At 38.8% G+C, this 16,234-nt stretch overlaps 1 protein-coding gene across 2 annotated transcripts in view; it reads right to left on the reverse strand.

Annotated features, from left to right (window-relative positions):
• FAM53A (family with sequence similarity 53 member A) overlaps positions 1 to 16,234 on the reverse strand; it is a 70,721-nt gene that overhangs the window by 21,731 nt on the left and 32,756 nt on the right. The window lies entirely within an intron of this gene.

The raw sequence follows: 16,234 nt of genomic DNA on the forward strand, positions 1-16,234 counted from the left end.
TGATTAGGGGGAAATCCCCATCTGGATTCCAGAAACACTCAAAAGCCTAACCCAAGGCATTGGGTATCCTCCCTGCCACTCTCTCCCTTTCACCACACCAAAAAGCCCCCAACCTTTAGAGGCCTTCTTGATACCATCTACTCCTAAATAATTCTTCTGTTGAAGAGTATTCCCCTTACTTTTTGCAATTCTCATTTTAAAATGGAAATTCCCTTCCACACATACACACAAGTCTTCGCCCTTGTAATTTCAGCAATAAACCCTCATTCCACATCAGGACTGCAGCTGCATTTATTGTAGGCTAGTTTTGGTCTTTAACATAAAATCCATAGCAGTCAATTATACGAAAGTAGTCTTACAGACACTAGAGAAAATAACTTTCTTCAAAATTGTATGTTTATATATCATTGAACTCAGAAAGTCCTTCTGAACATCAAAACCCCCACAAAAGATGAGTTTTCTGCACTAATCCAGCTAAAATCTAGGACCTCCTTATCTTCTGTGTCTACTGATCTCACAGGAAGTTTCTTGGGTGGAGACTTAAACTTTAAAAGCCTCTGAAGTGTATCTGAATTACTGGTGCTGGTTTGGTTTTCTTGCATATGCCTAGTTCTGCTGTCCAAAGACAGACCTAAACCAGCATACAGTTACAGAGAAAAAAAAGCCTCAGCCCTTGCACATCTTCAGCCCCTTAGAGCTCAAGAGATCACACACCCTGCTCAGCACAGCAATAACCTGCATTTCAACATATTCTGTTTGTCCTTGTCAACATAATCAAAACAGCTTAAAACACTTTTCCATAAGCAAAATAGTCAAGGCAGACTTCAGTCCAAGGAGGCCCATAACGGCATGACACAACTAGCCATGGAAGTTACGCCTTATCCCAAAAGGAAAAGGGTTAGTTCTTCAAAACCATGCTATTAACACAGTGCTTGGCATAAAAATGTAATATACTGTGTATTAAAAACCATAATAATAAACTTTATCTGCCTACAAAAAAACTAAGCATTGCACCTCCATTGCATACTCTACAAATGCAGAAAAGCAAATCCAAGGGAGAATAACTGGTTTTTAAACACTTTCCTCAGCACCCATTCAGTGGTCACCATGACCAGATAGTTTTATAGAAACTATAGGTCTTCTGGTTTTATGTATTTAACAGCACTGGCATGTTCAGCTCAGTGCGGCACACAAACCTGCTCTCTTCTGCTATCTATCTCAGCTAAATTACCATACATTACTTTTGGCAGACATAGCGCAGCAATACCAAGAACCCAATACAGACTTGAGACCTAATCAACACACAGAACTGCACAAAGATGGAGGTGGCCATCTATAGACAATGCATCTGAAGACTGGTTAAAGAGTGGGGAAAATGCCCAAAAAAGTACATCATGCTAATGTACTTCACTAGTTAAAGTTGAGTGGCACCAGCCACATAAGGGAAGGCTGGAGTGTAAGAGCTTGATTGAAATGATATCATGGGCACATTTATAGAAAAGAACAAGATCACACTATCAAACTGCATCAGGAGGAATTCATCACTTGGAAGGGTCAGAGTAGGACAAGAATAACAAGTGACTGCAGTTACCAACACAATACAGCCGAAAAAGGAGACAGAATAAAGCAAAAGCAGACCCAAAGCAAAAAAAAAAGTTGTAGTATTTGAAGAAAGGAATCAGAGGTAGGAAAGGTTCACAGAAAGGTTACTTAAGAACCTTAGAGTTGGAACACAGACAACCCACACAGTAACTGGCCTCTAAATGTACACACTTAGGAGGTATCAATGAAAAAGAAAGAGCTAGAGGAACCAGCTGCAGTGAACACACTCAAGTAAGGACCAGTGATACAACCAGCCATTAGCAAGTTTATGCGAGCACTCTCACAACCTCATTTTTCACACCAGTTTCCTAATAGGCACACCTAGCAGGCAAATCATCTTCAGAACTAGCAATAAAATCCAGTTTCAGTTAAAACCTTTGGTAGTCAGTGCTCACATGCTAATCTTAAAGATAAACAAAGCATAGAACCATAAAATCATAGAATAGTTAGGGTTGTAAAGGACCTTAATATCATCCAGTTCCAACCCCTCCGCTATGGGCAGGGACACCTCACACTAAACCATATCACCTAAGGTTCTGTTCAACCTGGCCTTGAACACTGCCAGGGATGGAGCATTCACAGCTTCCCTGGGCAACCAATTCCAGTACCTCACCACCTTAACAGTAAAGAATTTCTTCCTTATATCCAATCTAAACCTCCCCTGTTTAAGTTTTAACCCTTCGCCCCTTGTCCTGTCACTGCAGTCGCTAATGAAGTGTCCTTCCCCAGCATCCTTATAGACCCCCTTCAGATACTGGAAGGCTGCTATGAGGTCTCCATGCAGCCTTCTCTTCTCCAGGCTGAACAGCCCCAACTTTCTGAGCTTATCTTTATACAGGAGGTGCTCCAGTCCCCTGATCATCCTCATGGCCTCCTCTGGACTTGTTCTAACAGTTCCATGTCCTTTTTATGTTGAAGACACACATATCAACTTCTGTTTTATTCACTTGCCTTTTATAGTAAGTTGAAGCCTGGGAACCTATAAAATCTCTTTCACCAAGGGACTTGAGCTTGGGTATACATCTGACAGCTATTACTTCTGGGGAGATTTTGATGTTTCTACAATATTTAACACTAACCAAAAAGGATGCAGAAGAGAAACTACTTGGGTGGGGAGTGTTACACAAGAACAAGCTTATCTGAAATCTCCGAGTATTTCTGAATAGATTGCAAATTATTTTGAGCACAAGTTGGTGAGTGAAGGGTGGAAGCATCCTGGTACAAATGCGAGTATTCTGAGAGCTGTATCCTAAATATGGAAAAACAAGGAATCAGTATTTAAACCGCCTATGTGACAGATCAGCACTCCTAGGCAAGACTTCTTTATATGAAGAATGTTTCCATTCATATAAAAAGAAACTGTCGCAAGTTTTCTGCATGGAGTAGACCAAGACAATAAAACCAAACCGAAACAACTAGTAACTAATGGTTTTAGTTGATCAATGAGCTTCCTAAAGGAGACAAAAAACCCATTAAAACAAAAAATAAAAGGGCAGAAAAGGCATCGCTAACAGTCATTCATGCATACTCAGCTCTGAGAAACAATTCAGAGTTATCTTGCTTAGTGGTTTTCAGGTTTCTAACACCTAAAATTTAAACTGAAGTAAAACAAAACCACTACAATTTACTTTTTAATAAAACAACTCTTTTTAGACAAATTGGTAATAATCATGCCTTTTACCTTAGTTGTTAGGGAAAGGACATTGTATGCCTTACTCTACACAGACAAAGCCTTTTCAGAGAGAAAAAAAGTCACAGTAAATATGAATCACATTAACTTAAATACAACTGGTCTGGAATTGATGTGTAGAAGGGGAGTGTTAACAACAGCGTTCATAGTTCACCAACAGTTCCACTGAGGTTTCTTCTTGCAGATTAGAGGTTATTACAAATATGACTTTGCTAAAAATGCATTTCAACATCCTGCCATTCCCCTTTGCTTCCTTCTCTATAATCCTCAGGTTTACAGTTTCCAAGCATAAACTTCAAGAATCACATTAATTCTGCTGCAACTTAAAGGTAAAACTACTAATATGCATTACAAACCATATTATCATCACAAAACTATAGACCTGACCCCTACTCTGAATGGGTATAGATCAAATGACCCCCCCCCCATGGAACGCACAATACAAGGTCTGTTTTGTAAGAAGGGAAGGACTTTACCACAAGAGAAATAAAACACCAAGCATGACAGCAGCTACAGCAACCAAGCAGTACTGTTTGCAGTATTTCCTGTAAGATATCAAAACAAAAAAGGTCTTATTTTTAAACAGAGGAGAAATTCAAAGTGTCCCAAACCTGTCATTCACTATGCTCTGCAGACAATATGTTGTAGCACTAGTTTGAATCTCTTTCCTATTTAGGTCACAGTTCTCACTACTCCCACAAGTTACTGTGGTACTCTGACTGGGACTAGTTGCAACTACTAGTTGCAGTGAATATGGCAGCATTTTTACTTGGTATGACTGTTGGCAACTGCTTCTGTCAAGACTCCAGAGAACAAGGCTCTAAAGTGAAGTTATTTCACAGGTGTACAAGGAACTCACAAAGTACAAGATCCTGCATGTATTAGTAGACTCATACCTGAAGGAGAAATACCATTTATGTTTAAAAAGCCATTTGAAACCAAAGGCTAGCTAAAGAACATCAGCTTTATAAATAGGACTGCTTGGGGAAGTAATAATTGGAAGAGACAGGCATTGAGAGCTCAAGCATAAGCTAAAAAGGCAGCAGAGGACATTCTTCCTTCCCCATAAAATACCAGCACCCCCTCCTGAAGTACAAAGTATAGGGTTTTTTAACCTATAGATTTAAGGCACTAACTTGGAGATTGTCAAGCTGCTGAGAGGGGTAAAGAAGATATCCCCAAACTCTGCCTGTGAACAGAACTTTGGGCAAGTTTTCTCCCTTTTGCCACCATCATCTGGTTGCTGACTGTGCCATGCATCCTACTTGTCTCACAAACAGTAATATAAAAAGAATGACTCCTGCTTCCAACATTCAGTTCTGTTGTCCTCTCTCCAAAAGAAAGACAGCTTACAGCAACAAAGTAATAGTCCATAACATCCTTATAAAACATAAACACATGCAGGCACACACATATCCAGTGATGGGGAAAGAAGCTGGCAAGACTTTGGCGGAAAAAGCTTTTAGGCCATGTGGAATTAGTCAGGAGACATCATGCTGGCTTGCCAACTCCCAATAAACAGACATGTATTTTGTAATGATGCTTAACTCCCTTTTGACAAAAACGTTGATTCCCAGTTCCGTACTTTAGATTCGTACTATGTAAGATGCACCCTAGAAAAAGGGTGATGTGCCTACAGGAATGTTTGCTTTCTCAAGGCCTGTTACGGAAGGACTATGTGAAGTTCAAGTACCTACACTTTTTGTTTAGTTCTAGAATGCAGCTGGGTAGAACAGCATCCCAATTCAACTGTGACAGAGGCAGAGACTAAAGGCTCTCCAAACCATGGGTCAAGCCATCAGACATTCAGGCAACAATGTTCAAGGTAAGAACAACAGTTATCTTTAAAAAATACCTAGGTCAAGAAAATACTCTTCAGTGGTTAGGAAAAAAAAAACCTACAAGGCCACATCTGAAAAGCTTTTCGACCTGCACAACTCTGGTTTGGAACACAGTTATCAGCTGTATTTCAGTACAGAAAACTTAGATCTGTTCTTGACAGCAAAGCTATTTAAGGAACAGGATTAAGAAAAGATGTTCCCCTCTAATATTGCTCAACCTGAAGAGCTATTTCTAACAAATTAAGGAGTTCATTAATTAGCAATGAGGACCTTTTTTCCTCATAATGAAGAGAGAAATTATGCAACGTAATAATGTGGATTATCCAAGCTCCAATGCATCTGAAATGGAGCCCTGATAGACAGCAATCTCCCTTTTTGTTTTTAACTAAGTAATTCATATTGCTCATGGCATGGTAAAAGCATTAGATCCAAGACCTGCGTCATCTCCAACAGCTTGGCAAATTGAAATGCATCCTCAGGTATCTGCATTGACACTACAGTAAAGCTCTAAGCTAATTGGGCCTGTTTATTACAACAGGATTAGAAAATTGAGAGCAGGTTCAAATTCAAGCCTGGTAGAGGCTGAAGGCATTGGGACAGCACCTGCTGGTCCTGCCTGAAAGACCTGCAACTGGTATCAACACTTGGTCCTGAACATCTGAGACTACACAAGCCTCAAATGTGCTCTAGAACTCCTAGGAAAGACTTTTTTTTGCTCTAAGACACCTTGGAAAGGTCTTTGCTTCAGAGAATGGCAATTCCTGGGAAAAGTTGCCAAAAAAAAGAATGTTTGGGTGTCAAAGAGCTGATCAACAACAGAAGACTATTAAGGTATTTTACCAGTTTTATACCAGCCACAGAGCATCATCAAATACACTGAAGCAGCACAGATTCAGAAGACCATTTGTGTTCAGGAGAGCCATTAAATGCTATGGGCAAGGCCCTCCCATTTAATAGAAAGTGTGAGACCTGATGATTAAGCACCCCAGGCTACTCAAGCCAAATACTGCCAACTGTAAGCTTCTGACTTGCTGAACTATCTGTAATACTTTCAAAAGTAAGCTAAAGCTACATAAAATTAGTATCTCAAAAATAATTAGGGAATTTTAACTACTGCAAGTTTAAAGTGATCTTTAATATATCAAGGATACTTCTAAATCAAGTACTAATCTGATGTTATATGCACACCAATACAGGCAAAATATATCACTTGTCTCCTAAACTATAATAGTTAAATTTATTAACTTCATTACTAACAGATCAATAGTAACAGATTAATACTAAATATTCATCTATTATTAAATAGACTAATGTTTGCTGCCTTACAATAAACTCACAAGAACTGAGTTGTCATTTTAATGTTTCATATATTAGGTCAAATTATCAACTGGGTAGAAAATGCTTCTCTAAACTGTCCCACTAAAAGACAAATTACCTGTCAGATACTAAAGTTTAGCAGAAGCAGGCATTGAATATCCATTAGTTATTTGCTCTCCCATAAATCCATTATTACTTCTTCATATGGAAAGTTCTTCAGGACTGTCATATTCTGAAGCCTGGCAGTCAGGGAATGACTCACCTGCTTTGAGACAAAACATTCATACCAAAATAATGCCTGTTTCATACAGACATTGTAATCACCATTGTATTTGGAAGAGGAAAACGAGGAAAAGGAATTCAGCTGCCCTTCCTCTGAGTCCTCCTCATACAAAACTCAAACCACAGGGGTAACAAGGGGAGGGGAGTGAGGAAGGAGGAAAACAAATACTGAAGCTGTTTCTATAACCAAAACCTCCCTAATTTCAAAGCAGACTAAATGGCTGCACAACACTAACATGCTACAGGATGATCACAAGAAAGTACAGCTTCAGATAAGATAATGCATTAGCACCAATGCCTTTCACCCATGTATTTGCTTAAGAATATCATTAAAATACCAACATAAGAATTCAAGTATTTAGAGAACCCAAGCTTAAAATTACACAAGAGTGGATGTGAAAAGGATGAAGTGTTTTACAGTTAGCACTGTAAAAAATGGTGAAAGCTTCAAGAACCAGGCGTCCTTCCCAGTTTAATTTGTTGGACTTCACATGTATCATCAAGCCAACAGGATCCAAACTCATCAACCCCAGTCTGCTACTAAAGTCTCCTACATCTTGCTTTTGTAGTAAGTGCACCCTTATGTTAGCATTGTTCTTCCAGGAAACCCTTACAGCTTACACAATCAACTATGTGTATTGCAAACATAAGGGCTCACAAACTGTCCAAAAAGAAAGTTAATTTCACAGGACAGCATGTCTGACAAATACACAACATTTTTTCCTTTCCATTTTGAGCTGAACTACGCATTATTCTTACGCACTTGGACAAAGCCCTCAAGTTTCACATGAAAAGCCCAGACAAGTCAGTAGCTATGTATCATAGTATTTGATATCCTAAGCCTTATAAGATTCGATGTGAAATGAAGTTATAACCTGGCTTGACTCCTATTCAAGTTTTGGAAAGGTTTACACAATATCTACCTACAACTGAAAGAATGGTATAATCTATCCTTACTTCGGTCTAGGAACCCAGACTTGCCACCGCAATTCATCACAGCACACTATGGAACTTGAAAGCACACTTAAGTCTGCGAACCTCCCCATCAACAGTAAAAGCCCCCAACAGTTGCTCCCCAACCTGCCCTTTAAAGTTAGTCATGGCACAAAGATTGTCTTTAGGCAAATTGCTACAGACATGTTGGTGAATGACACAGCCCTTTGTACAAGAGTAATTCTGATTCCACCTGGTATAGTGCCTAAACTTAAATTTAAAACTTAGCATTATGTTGCTGTGTTAGTTAAGCCCAACACCCTTATTTTATAAAACCCTCAAGATTTTCAATCCTTTCACATAAAAAAAACATCTGCAAAGGGATGGGGTTAACCTTGCTTGCAGAAAACAAATACCAGTTTTCAACCACCACAGTGTTATGAACTGTGCAAGTTCCTATAGATAAGCTTATAGATAAGCCATTCAACTGATGTTAACAAAGTTAATCCTGAAACAGAAAAAGTTAAAGACTTCCTACATTACTTTCACACAACAGATGAGCAGTTCATCTATTTAGGTTTAGAAGAATGAAAGCAATAAAGCCATGCCTGCAATGACAAAATTCAGACTCAGATAGTAACATAAAGCCCAGTGGAAAACAAGATTTCCAACAAGACTAAAAAGCTGTCTTTAAGCTGAAGAGAATTACTTATACCACAAATGCATGCTTCATAAAAATAGTTTAACATCTCCCTGAAAATATTATTGCTATTTAAGCAAGTTCCTGGTCAAACAATGGACACTGCAAGAAACAAGCAGTAGGTGCTTCATACAATTAAAAAGTTCAGAATGCTAACAAAGTACAGGTATATTTGAACTCCCAACAATTCAAATATAGGAACAAATTCCTAATTCAACAGGCCCAACATACCACACCACGGGTGGAAGCACAGAGCTAGCACTGGGAATGACTTGCTTTCCTCAAGTCAGAAATCAGCATTGACTTTTCCATGTCAAGTTACTGCCTGTTTTGCTTGCTTGAGAAGGAAAACAGCACTTGAACTAGACACCTCCTCCCTACTGATTTATTACAGAATGAAATAAAGTCGTGGCATTGGGGTGTGTGTGGTGTTCAAGGCCAGTGTTTGACTAGAAAAGGAGATGGAGATACAGCTGAACACTTTAGCTGGTCCTACTCAAGTCTTCAGAAAGCTCTGCAAGAAGTCCTTGACTATTATTTCTTACAGCAAAAATTACTGCTCATGTGTGTCTCCTCTAACTCATGAAAAAGTATTCCAGGGTAAAAGCACAATCATTCCTAACATCACAAAACAGAATGGAATAACCGGATACAGACTCCTAGTCTCTAGACACCATGTTTAATATCTGCTATCCCTCCCCCCACTGCTGCATAAGTGGCTTTTAAATAGAGACCAAGAGCTCATATGTCTTCATTAGCCAGAGGACCAGTACCCTTAAAGTTTTATTTCTATAAAATATGGTTATGACAGCAGAAAGAGATCCAAAAATACATACCACTATCTTAAGTGAGTCTGAATGAATTTTACAGCTTAAGTAAAACTACTTTTGCTTCCCACAAAAGGGTCTTTATCTCTAAGAAAACCACATTCCTGAAAGCATTTAAAAGGCTACAAGGGACCAAATACTAGAAAAACATATACTGTGCAAAGTAATCACGCATCAACAGAGATTGAGACAGGATGAATTAAAATATCTTTCCTCACCCATGATTTCCACAATTGTTTTTTTTATAGATAGTAAGCCAGATGTCAATAGCCACTCATACAAACTTCAACTCAAACTGCTGTATGTTATTTTTCATTTAGTTTGAGTACATGGGAGGCTTAATCACACTACAGAGTAGATGCACACTGCTCAACTTCAAAGCCAATTTAACCTACAATTCAAGTCAAAATACTTGGATATATACTAGACATCTTACACAGAGGCAAGTACAAAGAGTTCAAGAACACCTGTGCTGTGTCACCAAGGACAGCAGTGCTGGGACTATCACTGGCCATCACTGATGTTTGCTCAAGAAGAATCTCCTTTGTGTAAATGCAGTAGAAGTGTAGGCATCTCAAGAAACTGTTTCAACAAAGAAGATGGAGGGGAAAAGATGAGGGGTGATGGGTACAAGCTACTCCTTGGGACATTCCAACTGCACACAAGAGAATTTTTCCCAATGAGCACATTCAACAGTTAGAATAATCTCCCCAGGGAGATGCTGGATTCCCCACCATTGGACACTTAAGATTTAGCTGGACAGGGTGCTGGGACATCTAGTCTAGGTCAGGTCCAGCCTTTCTTGGCAAAGCATTTATTGAGGTCCCTTCCAATGGGTATTCTCTGAACTTTACATATACCTGTTCCTCTCCAAAGAGGAATTTCTCCCAGTCTTAGCAGTTCTCTAGCTCCTAAAACCAACTCGCAATGTATAAATACAATACCTTGACCAACTCCAAACAGACTGAAGCTAACTTGCATTTCACTATTCAAAATCCTGTGGGCATAGCAGTTTATTTTCACTATGCTGAAGCTTACAAGAAAACCTCAGAAAAGCATTCTGCTACATTCACTTTCCATTCAGAGACTTATTCTCCAAGTCATAAGGCTGCCTTGAAAGAAAGAGGCACTTACACTTCGGAAATACCAGAGTCTTTGGCCTCTTGCATGTAGAGGTACATTACACAGGTGAGCAGTAAAGACATTTTCCTTGAGGTCCATTGCTGACTATTTCTTTTCAGCTATAAATTAAGTTTATGCCTTGAATTACACAAAGTAGATTTAAACCACTGATTTACTCACCTGAACAATTTTGATACCCAGCTCCCTTCCTCTGAACAAGGCCATTGACCATTGAATTACTTCATGCCTTTGTGAAATATGTCTCATGTTATCTTTTGCTTTTTCGGTTTATGATCACTTACAGAAATTACTACCATGGGAAATAAAAAAGAAAAAGAAAATAAAAAGGCCCCAGAACTGTGTTTCAAAGCAAAGGTAAGCCAGGATTAACTCTACTTTTCAAATGTGAAGTTAAAGGTTCCCAAAGGAATAGGTATTAACTTTTCAAACAAGAAACAAAATTCTTTCCCTGGCTCAACTGCTTCATTCATAGCTGTTCTTTTTGGTTCTTAATCTTACACAAATGTAAACTGCTAGTAGATCGACTAGTGTTGCATATTTATAGTTGCTACAATTTTAATGATCCAAATCAAACCCAGTCCAGTTCCTCACTACATGTAGCTCATCTGTATTTTCTGCAAATCGTATTCCAGAAGCCAAGGACACCCTGAAGCAGAAGATACCTTCACACAGTGAAAGGGCATCTACCATCTATTTTATCTGAGAAGCAACATCACACATGAATGCATCACTGAACTGCAAACTGTCATTCACAGGTAGAAGAAAAAAAAAAACAGATCTATATTCTGACCCAGAGATGCTGTAACACATCTTACACTCTTGCAAGAACCCTAATGTTTAATACTTGCAATTGTATTAAGTATCTTCCCCCAGCCACACTGCACAAGTGTAGTGCCATGTAGAGGACAGCCTTCGTTGACTTCAGTGTATCCACAAGCAGAAAATACATCTACCCCAAATAACCTGTTTGATCCCATTTTGCCAGGGTGCTGTAAGAGACAAGCTTCACATAAGCATCTCAAAACTATTTAAAGCAACATGCTTACTATTTAGAGAACACAATCTCAATTAACTTCATGAGCCAGTACTTAACCTACTTCAGCCCATTCAGGCTTGACTCCCAGGTTACTCTGCTAGCATTCTGAATGACTCTCAATATCACTTCTTACACATGCTAAAACAGGAGCCTGGGAGAAAGCCTAACACCAAGTGAGCAGCTACTTCACGACACTACTCATGTATGATGGCATCTTTCCTACATCTATACTTGATTTTTACTTAGAGCAGTGACACTGCTTGTACAGCTTGGGAACATTACTCCACTTCACTGTAACATAATCAAGTGAGCACATATTTAACTATGCTTAACAGGGCATCCCTGGAATTTTCTAGACAAGAATTCAAAGGGTCAAGGAGAATGCTTTAGAGCTTATTTTGCTTAAGCTTAGTGAGGCTACAGTATGGCTAATGCATCTACACGGCTACATACTGACCATTTCAGTGACCGCAAAGAGCAATAAAGCAAAACATAGGCCTAATAGTTCAGAGAGCAACCACAAGTTGTTACCCTGGTTTATTATTTAGATACTTAAATCAGTACCACATCTCACCCTTATATCTATTCACCTTGGCTTCTTCCAACTGGCCTTCAAAAGTAAAACTGAAGTAAGCAGATGCAAAGACTCCAGAAGGCAGACCAGGAGTTACTAACAAAGTCTTTGCAGGAACAGTAGCAATCATCTGATCCAAGTTCTGTCACAGCACTCTGATGTGTTCTGCCCTTCATAAAACACTGCCTCCTCATCACACCCTTCAGGGAAATATATCCACCTCCACCATTCATCCATACTTCAAGTACACTTTTAAACTGCTGTGGAAATCACTGTCAGCTTGTGCCTCTGCTCATCCTCATACTTCAGTGGCACTAGTCTTGCTGGTTTGGCTAGAGTTGGCAAGTCTTTACAACTCAGTTGCTGTCTTCTGTGAAAAGTCCTCCTTGCTACATAGATCCACAAAGCCAGCAGCACATCACTGTGACCCGAAACTCCAAAATCAATAAATCAGAGATAATTTAAGCTCAGTTTACTCAAATGATCAATGTTAGTGTTTTGCTGATTCAAGACCTTAAACCCCAAGAAAGAAAAGTTAATTACTCAGAAGATATATGTCTGAAGATGACAATGAACAGTTTACAAAAATTAAACTCTTGTGGAATACTGTGAATGCCCAAGATAAAGGGTTTAAAAAAAACCCAGAAAAACAGATCTATCAGTAGTTGTTGAGAGTTTGAGCCACTGATGCACACTCTGAAGCCCCCAAGATCACACTGGCAGAAGCCATCATGCTGGAGGAAGTATCACATTGCACATTCATTGTTCCTGCACCTCAAAGCAGCTGCTCTCGCAAGCAAGGTGCCAGGCTACACAGAGCTTGGCCTGACATGGTGTGACACTTAGGATGCCACTCAGTCACCAAGAAAACCTACCAGTACAAAACCCAGATGACTTTACAGCATTTCTAAGAAGACAGAAGCACCCTATGGTAGGAAATCACAACTTCAGTTCCCAAGTTCTTTTGTTGTTTAGAGACCCTTAAAACTCTTCATTGTGTTACCTTACCTAGTCTAATGCAGGAGATGCCACAGCACTGGATAACTGAAGCTACTCCTTACTTGGATAAAGACAGCTTTCTTTTAGTATTAACTATTTAAACAGACCAAAGACCACTTTGAATACACACTGAAGTTCAGCAGAGTGAGTTTGTTTAAGCACTGGGAGAAAACTAGCACAAGAACGTTAAACACCAGAAAGACTACAGCGTATTGTTTAATCTGAAACAGAATTAGATCTCATTGTCACAATAAAACACGCTGAAAAACATGTGCAGCCTCTTGGCTGTTCTTGTCACACCTCAGGACCAACTAACATGATTCATGAAACAGAGCATCTGAAAAAGCTCAGCAGTTTCCTCTTCAGTAAGGAAATGTTTCTATCCATGTATTGCAATTACCAGTTTAAATGCCACCTTATTCCCTGGCAGACCCTGTGATAGAGTTTATTATCTGCAAAGTACACAAGTCCAAAGAGGCCCTTAGCCATGCACAGTTATCTTGAAATACCAGGATGAGCAGATGCTGCAGTGAAAGAACACCAACTCTCCTCACTAGAGCCAGCTTCTTACTTGGGCTACTGAGAACAAATACTAAGTAGGCATAAATACTGCATTCTGAAACTCCTACAGCTATTCTTGCATATATAACTGAACAGAGAAAGTAATTTTGAGTCCTTTGGGGCTAAAAACAGCTATCACTTTTTTTGTTATCTTTTCCTACACTCTTTTCCACTTCTTTTTACAGCTGTCTTCATGTTCTAGAAGGTCTAAAGTTTCACAGTTTATATTTTCAGCTTCAAGTCCAGAAAAAGATCCTTCCAGAATTTAGCACTATGCAAGAGCTAAAGTGGTGTACAGCAATCTGCCTGATCATTTCCATCTATTTCTATGTATTTCTATGGATTACTCATTTTACTGAACATTAATGCAGTGTTTTCCATCAGAATTGAAACTATGGCATATTCTTTTCCAAGAGCACATAAAATCTAAAACACAGGGGGAGTACAGTGAAGTAAAGCTTGAAGGTCTGTGGCAAAAGAACATAAAATCAAAGTATATAGAAAGGAACAGTTCATGGTGTTAAGAGCTGCCCAATTTCTTTCCTTCTCTTAAGTAAAGACACAAATTAGAACATTAAAGAGGCAACAGCGGAAGGAGCAAGCCATGAACAAGAAGAGAAATTAAGGATAGATTAGTAACCTGAATTTATTCACCCATGAACTTAAAGAGTAACAAGCAATGACAATGGGAACTTCTAATAAACAGTGATTCCTAGCTGAGAAACCCTGAGCAACTCTTGCAGGTGTTTCAATACAAACCTTTCAGGACTAGTGTTGGCAGAAATGGCTGCAGAACTCCCCTCTTCATGTAGTCATGGCTCCCATATACCATCACAATATAGAAGTAAGAACTCTCCCTTTCCACCAACTTCAGATCTAACCTAACATGGGTCAACTACAACTTAAGTTCTCCACAAGCATCTAATTACTGACATGGTTTTGAGTAACTATTTGGTAACTTTAGCTCTTCAGGAAGATTTGTGGATATCAAAATATTTGGAGTAAAGCTCAGAACAACAACAAAAAATCCTCAGAAGCATTTGTTTTCAACACAGGTCTTTCATAAACTGACTTAGAAGTGAATTTGAAATCACAGAAAAAGTATTTTTGGAAGCAATAAGGGGCCATCAAGATACATAAAAAAGGTCTTACTGAACTTCCCCTTAGCATAGTCCTGATCTTCACCAAGCTATATGCAGATATAAGACACATGCACATCTCCTTGTATAACATTTCAAAACAAGCCTTCTGTAGTATTAACTTATATTTCACACAGCAGTAATTGTGTTTAAATTTAGAGAGAGATGTTTAAGACTACAATGCAAGTTTCAAAGCATATACATCTGCCAGGATCTGGGACATGGGCAAAAGGTAGGTTATGAAGAAACAGAAGAGTTTTAACAATGGCAGGGGTAAACAAGCCATCATTCTAAAGAAACACCAATATTTCTTGAAAACTTCATTCAGTTTTTACTTCCAATGTTTTCAGCACTGGCCTAAGTTTTAAACAGATGTTTTCACTAAAGTTTAGCATGTTTTGGAAACTATTTCCAAACTATACTTTGTGCCTCTGATTAAATACTCAGTAGTATCTCTGGAAGAAGATTCTCCTGAAACAGCTAGAAAAAACCCATCATGCCTTGACACTGCAGAGTCAACTTTGTTGCATAAACTACTCAGCTTATGGTAAAAACATTATTTCAAAATAGATCTTACAGGAAAAAGTGATTGAGACAGGGTGAATATTAGTCTGTGTAGCAGCAAATCTAAGTAGCCAAAAAACTTTCTATACACATAGGCTATATCAGGTTTTTTCCATATACACTGTTATGCCATCTAAATAAGCCATATATCTGAGCAGCTGAAGCTACTCTGCCAGTTAAATACTGAATCTCACTTCTAGAGCTTGAAGAGTGTAAGCAGCAAGTATAGCCAAAAAAAGGAGCAGGTTTTAAATAAAGAAGCCTGAATTAGACCACATGAGCAGCTGAAAGGCAAATTCGCTACTATTTCTGGAGTAGATTAGCAAACTAATCTCAGCAGTGATTAACACAGTAACAGGTAAAATCTGATTAGCTAACAAGTAAACTTGCATCTTAACCAGAACTCTGAACAGTGTCTAGTCCTGTCTAGAGTAGCAAGCTTGGGTTACCAAGCTTGTCAATAAGCAAATAGATCATTCTGTATGGCTTGCCAACCAGTGACCTTCCCCACAGCTTCATCAAAAGCCCTCTTTTTAATGAAAAACATCCTTTAAGCAGTAAGTTGTCTCATAAGGGTGTAAGAAAAAAGTCATACAGACTTTTAGCTTGGCAAAGTGGACATAAATTAGTTAACTCTGTGAATATCCCACAGTGGACAGTTCAGTTCCAGTATCTTACTAGTATTTCACACACACATACAATTCTATGTAAAGCCTACTATCACCAAGGCATCACAGACTGGACATTTTAGCCAGCATCTCATTCTACTCAGCTTTTCTTTTGCACAGTGCATTAAAGGAGGAACACTGGTGCAAAACTATTTATTTTCTTCATGCTTTTATCCCTATTTCTGCAAACTGCCTCTTCCCTCACTATTCTTAACCAATCCACTCATACAAACCTCCTGAATCTGCTACCTACTGAAGGCAGTAGGGTTATATTCTCACAAGCATAATGTATTCTCTGACCATAAAAGTAAGACTTAATTTCACAACTACAGAAACTAAATTAGCATCTTCCATTTTA

Source organism: Melopsittacus undulatus, chromosome 7, assembly GCF_012275295.1.
Source record: "Melopsittacus undulatus isolate bMelUnd1 chromosome 7, bMelUnd1.mat.Z, whole genome shotgun sequence".
Classification (NCBI taxonomy): Eukaryota; Metazoa; Chordata; class Aves; order Psittaciformes; family Psittaculidae; genus Melopsittacus; species Melopsittacus undulatus.